Source organism: Elaeis guineensis, unplaced genomic scaffold, assembly GCF_000442705.2.
Source record: "Elaeis guineensis isolate ETL-2024a unplaced genomic scaffold, EG11 Super_Scaffold_1000061, whole genome shotgun sequence".
Taxonomy (NCBI): domain Eukaryota; kingdom Viridiplantae; phylum Streptophyta; class Magnoliopsida; order Arecales; family Arecaceae; genus Elaeis; species Elaeis guineensis.
Window position 1 is genome coordinate 2,598,303 of NW_027332426.1, and position 6,011 is coordinate 2,604,313.

Here is a 6,011-nt window from a genome sequence, read left to right on the forward strand (position 1 = left end):
TAACCGCCCGCTGTATTGAGTGGGACACGCGGCGAAAAGAGACGCCAGAGGGGATTCGCAATCGTCATTACGCCGGATCTCAGGGCCTATTTAAACTGCCCTCCGCCTTCAGGGCCCTATTTCGCTGAAAGTTCTATCGGTGTCGTCTTTTCTTCGAGAGCCCTGACCCTCCTTGGCGTCTTCTTTGGCCCTAGGCATCCTTCGAGTCATCCCTGTCCTCGCCCCTCTGCATCCTTCAGAGATCTAGGTTAGTCCCAGAACCTTCGTTTTTCTTCTTGCCATTTAGGGGCCTTTTCTCCTCCATTTCCTTTGTCGTATTCCTCTGATTTGGTCTCCCGACCTCATCCTTTGTCCCGTCTGATTTCTGGATCTTTAGGGTCTTCGTTTGAAGTTATTTGAAATGTCTTCCGGCACCTCACCTCTAGCGGCTGGGAGTTCTTCCGCCTTAGCCCCCAGGAGCCTCACTCTATAGACGAACCCATTCTGGGACTGGGCTATCGATTTTTTGCCCGGGTGCCATTCCCTGCTGCCTGACTCCTGGATGACTCCTACTGATAAGAGTTCAGTATGGAGTTCCTCCGGAGTACGACCTGGAGCTTTCTGGCCCCTCGACGGCTGCATCCTCCACCCGATCATTTCTGCCTGTATCAAGGCCTTCCGTGCGGACTCCGGCTTCCGCTTCCGCCCTTTGTCGTCGCCCTTTTCCGCTTCTTAGATATCTCTTTAGCTTCAGTTGCTCCGAATTCTTTTAGGTTTTTTGATAGGGTTCCTCTCCCTTTTGCCACGTAGTCGAGGTTCAGCCATCCCCTCTCTCTTTTAGATTATTTTATACCCTTTCAAGCATCACCCTTCGATGAAGGACTGGTGATATTTCTCCCCTCAGTTCGGCAAGAAGGGGTTGCTGAAAGGTACTCCCTCTTCAATCCACAACTGGAAAGGGAAATACCTCTTCGTCCACTGTCCAACTTTGAGGCTGGGCCTGCCCCCTTGGGGCTCTTTGAGGGACTCTGTCGCCGTGGACTCCCCAGTCTGAGGAGGACGACCTTCAGGCCGCCCGGAAACTTCTTGACTATTCCGCTCCTTCCCTTCCCATCTTCTGAAGGAGCAATTTTTGTTCAACATCGGCTTGAGCCCCCAGATCTGCGAGTATTCCATCTTTTCTTTTTTTCTTCTTCTTTCATCCTTCTTCTCTTTTCTTCTCTTTTTTTTCTTTTCTTTTTTTTTTTCTTTTTGCATGTCACTTCTTCCTTTTTCACCTCCGTTGCTGATTTTCAATTTTTTGATTTTTTTTTTCAGGAATGGACACCGAAGCAGCACGGATGCTCGTCAGGGGCCTCAAGGCCCACAAAGAAAAGGCATCGCGGCCTCCGGATCAGCAAAGAAGCCAGAGTTGGAGGAACGAGCTCGGCTCTGTCCGATGTCCGCAGGGGCTCCCCGGCGGTTCGACATTCCTTCGGACTCCGAGCCACCGACTCCCTGGGCCTCTTCAAGGAGTCCGCGACTGGGGCTCCCTTTGGGGTCTGTTCCACGAAGGCATCCGGAGTCGAGAGGGGGAGGAGAAGGGAAGTCGGTGGCCCGCAGGGTGAGTAGCCGTCGAGCCGTCGTTGAAGAGTCCCTTGGTTTCGAAGAAGAGCGGAGATCCTTCAATGACAAGACTGATCAAGCGGTTGATCGGACGGGCTGCATTCTGCCTGAAGTCGTCGGAGGGATTGACCGCGTCGATCCTGAGCAGCGGTTTGGACTCCTAGGGTCCTTTTTCGAGGTAAAATAAGTCTTCATTTAATTGGCTTCTGACCCTTGTTCTGATCCCCTAGCCCTCCTTGCAGATTAGGCACCAGCTCCTTGCCAACATCGAGGCGACGAACCAGGACGAGGAGGGATGCCATCCAAGCAGAGGAGCATCGACCGGACGAAGTCGGTCGCCTCAAAGAAAAGGCCGCTGAAGTAGTTACCCTCCAAGAGGCCCTGGAGAAAGAAAAGCAGGCCCGAGAGGAAGAGAAGCAGACCTCGAAGGGAGACGGTGAGAAAGGGCGGAGGCCGAGGTCGCCAATTTGGTGGAGCAGATTTCGGTCCTTGTCTCGGAGGCCAGGGGTCTTGCGGTGGAGGAGTTCAAGGCTCCACGGAGATGAGGGACCTGAACGTCCGATTCGGCCAAGAAGCATTCATCAAGGGGTTCGAGCTCTGCCAGGAGAAGGTGACCAGAAAATTTCGAGCTCGATCTCAGCTTCTTGGGCGAGGAGTCTGAAGATGAGGCCGGCCCCCTCTCCTGTTGCTACTTGCTGCCGCCACCCCCTTCCAGGGACACGAGCTCCCCACTCCTACCGCTGAGGTCTGAGACCTCCGACCTTATATTTTTCCTTTACTGTATTTTTCTTTCCTTTTGTCTTTAAGAAACATTCTATCAACAAAGTTGAATTTCTCGTCGTGGATGGCTTCTTCTTTCTTCCTTTCTCCTTTTGTTTTTCTTTCTGCAATGAGATGCGCCTTGACGCTTTGGTCTCCCGGATGCAGCGTCCTGCCGAAGCACTTCCCCTACCCAGGGAATTTCGCTGAAGTCCATGATCCAGCGGCTGGAAGAAGAAAGTTCTTCATTTGACAAAAAGGTCGAAGAAGATGGAAGCGAGCTCCGAAGGTTGAGGGAGGGTCACTCTGAAGCCACCGCGGAGGCCACCCTTTCGGAATCTCCACGTAAGGGGATCATGGAGTACAATCAGGAAGGCAAACTTCATAAAGGAGCTTGCGGGAACATAAGAAGCATACCAGTGATCGAATTTAGGCTCAAGCTGCTAGATCAGTTCTCTCAGGGTGGAACTGTCAGCTGCGCAGGAGAGGAATTGGCCAGCTGAAGGAAAGTTCATCCTGGCTCTTGGCTCGGGCCGACGTCGGCCGGGAGTGATCGAAGAAGGTCTCGACCTTCAGCAGCAGCTTCAGGATGCGAGGCGGGCTACGACGTGCATCGGGCCGGCTGGCGCAGGTAGGTGGATGAATATAAAGGGAGACTCAGGGTGGCGACCGACGAAGTCGCCCATTTCAAGGGCAGCTGGCTGAAGGGCTTAGCTCGCTTTCTCTCCGGATTCCAATGAACTCAATCCCTAAGAAGAACTGCAGAAGGGCTTTCTTCGCCCTTGGGGAGAGGACGGCGAGCTGCAGCAATTGAAGATCTAGCTGGCATGCGAGCAGCAGGCCGTCAAGGATGCGGAGGCAGAATCCGAGGTCCTGAGAAAAGCGTCGAGAGGCGGAGAGAAAAGCCAACGATATCATCGAAGATACATGAGATATTAATGAGAGAGAGAATTGAAAGTAGAAATCGAACGTTTAAGGGATTCCCTGGCGAGGGTGAAGGCGAAAGTCCGAGGTCGGAGGAAGTCGGGCCCCCTTAGGGCTCTTTTTGTCTTTCGTCTTCCCATGTATGTATTTTTTCTTCTGTGTTTCGTTTGTTCTTGTCGTTCTGCTTTTCTTTCTTTAGCCTTCGGGCTTTGTAGTGTATATTTTGTGAATAAAATGAAAAGAAGATTTTGTGTTACCTTGTCCGCGTGTTGTATTAAATTGTCTCCGCCGAACTTCTCTTGTCTTTAGACTTGTCCGACGTCGATGTTGTTTGGAGGTGCCCAATCGTCGCCATGCTGATTTGCTTTTCTTGTCGTCCATGGCCGTAGGCTCGAGCTTGATGGTCCGAACTCCGCATTACTCGAAGGTGTCGTTGTCTTCTTGGCCTGTGTCGAGGGTTTCTTAGAGGCCGGGGATGTTTGGTAGGAACTTCCCATCTTTGTTGAGATGAGGTCCTTAGTCTTGGTGTGGTTTGTTTTTCGTCTGTTGCCGGCGTAATTCATCGCTTTTCTTTTTAATTTTCCTCCTTTTTTCGAGTGAGGGTCCTCCCCTTGCTTTTTAGGGTCGGTAGAAGTGTAGAGGTGCCATTGAGGAGACTTTTCCCCTTATCCAATTTCGTTGGGCGCCAGGTCTTTGTCATCGTAGGATGAGGTTCTCCCTCTTTCCCAGCGAGGCTGTGGGGCACATAAAGGTCGTTGCAAGGCTCTCCCCCCATCGTCAAAGATCGGGCCTTCGACTTTGCTCATGTTAGGACGAGGTTCTCCTCCTGTCCTAAAAGACTGTGGGGCACATGTGGGCTGTTGGCCTCTCTCCCATCCGATCTAAGAGGAACCGGGCCTTCGACTTTGCTCACGTTAGGGCGAGGTCCTCCTCCTGTCCCTGACGTGGCCGTGGGGGCGCATAAGGGCGTTGTAGGCCTCTCCCCCATCCGATCTAAAAGAACCGAGCCTTTGACTTTGCTCATGTTAGGGCGAGGTTCTCCTCCTGTCCCTAACATGGCTGTGGGGTGCGTAAGGGCATTGCAGGGCCTCTCCCCCTATCCGATCTAAAAGAACCGGGCCTTTGACTTTGCTCATGTTAGGGCGAGGTTCTCCTCCTGTCCCTAACATGGCTCAGGGGGCATCTAAGGGCCATTATATAGGCCTTTCCCCAATCCGATCTTAAAATAATCAGACTTTCATTTTGCTCATGTTAGGACGAGGCTCTCCTCCTGTTCCTAACATGACCACGGGGCACTCAAGGGCCGTTATATGGGCCTTCCCCGATCCGATCTTAAAATAATCGGACTTTCATTTGGCTCATGTTAGGACGAGGTTCTCCTCCTGTTCCTAACATGATCTTGTTTTAATTGTTTGAAGGGGTCATCCCCAATCGTAACAAATCCATGCCAAAAGGGAAAGGCATGCAAAGTCGAAAGGAATTTGATTCAAAGCAAAGTCGTGAGCAGTACATTTATAGGTTTCTCGAGTTCCATGATCGTGGAAGGTCTGCTCCTCCTTGAGGCCCTCCGGGATGAAGTCGATGGTCCCGATTGGAGGCCGATCTCCGGGTTGCTCCTCCCTCCTTGGCAGTTCAGTTGTGGCAAGGCCCTTGGCCGATCTTCTCTACCTCAGGCCGACGTCGAATGAACCTATCGAGTCGACCTCGCGGATGAGCTCCTCGATCTCGTCTCGAGCTGGATGCATTCCTCCGTGTCGTGGCCGTGGTCGCGATGGTAGAGACAGAACTTGTTGGGATTGTGCTTTCCAGGGTGTGTGCGCATTTCTCTGCCTAGGGAGCTGCTCTCTGACCTCCATCAGTACCTGGGTCTTCGAGGCATTGAGGGGGGCGTAGTTGCGAAATCTTCTCGGTGGAGAACCCCACCGAATCCCATGATCCGGACTTCTCTGCCTACGTACCTGGGGAGGAGTATGGACACGCTTGTGCCCAGGAGAGGATCGAGAACGTGACCGAGCTTCTCTCAGCCCTTTTTCGACTGCGGGCTTACTCGAGTCTCCCGCCTGCCGCTCTCTCGCAGTCTCCTCATCCTTCATTTTGAAGGCTTCTTCCGCTCGGACGTACCCTTTAACTCGAGCCAATAAATCAGTAAAATCTCTGGGGTACTTCTTCTCCAGGGAGAACAAAAGGTCATTCTTCTAAAGGCCGCCTTGAATTGCTACCGATTGGTCCAAATTCCGGACCTCCAGCACTGCGACATTGAAACGGTTGATGTAGGCCGAATGGACTCCCCCTCCCAATGCTTGATATTAATGAGGGACTCCGAACCCTTCTGGAGGTGCCGGCTACTGACAAAATGGGCCACAAATTGGTGGCTCATCTGATCGAAGAAAAGATGGTACCCGACTTCAGCACCGAGTACCAGTTTCTCGCCGCTCCTTCAAGGTGGATGGGAAGGCTCGGCATAGAATGGCGTCGGGTGCACCATGAAGCAGCATCATCGTCCGGAAGGCCTCCAGATGATCAACCGAGTCCGAAGTCCCGTCGTAGCTTTCGAACTGGGGGAGTTTGAAGTTTGGCGGGATCGGTTCCTGCATGATCATTTGTGAAAAGGGAGGGTCAGTGCAAATATCCTCACCATAAGCGGGGGGAGCGTGGCGGAGTTCTTCGATCCGTCGGTTCATCTCCTGGAGTCTCCGGTCCAGGAAATCCTCTCGACTTCGGGTCTCGAGGGTCCTCTGGCAGAA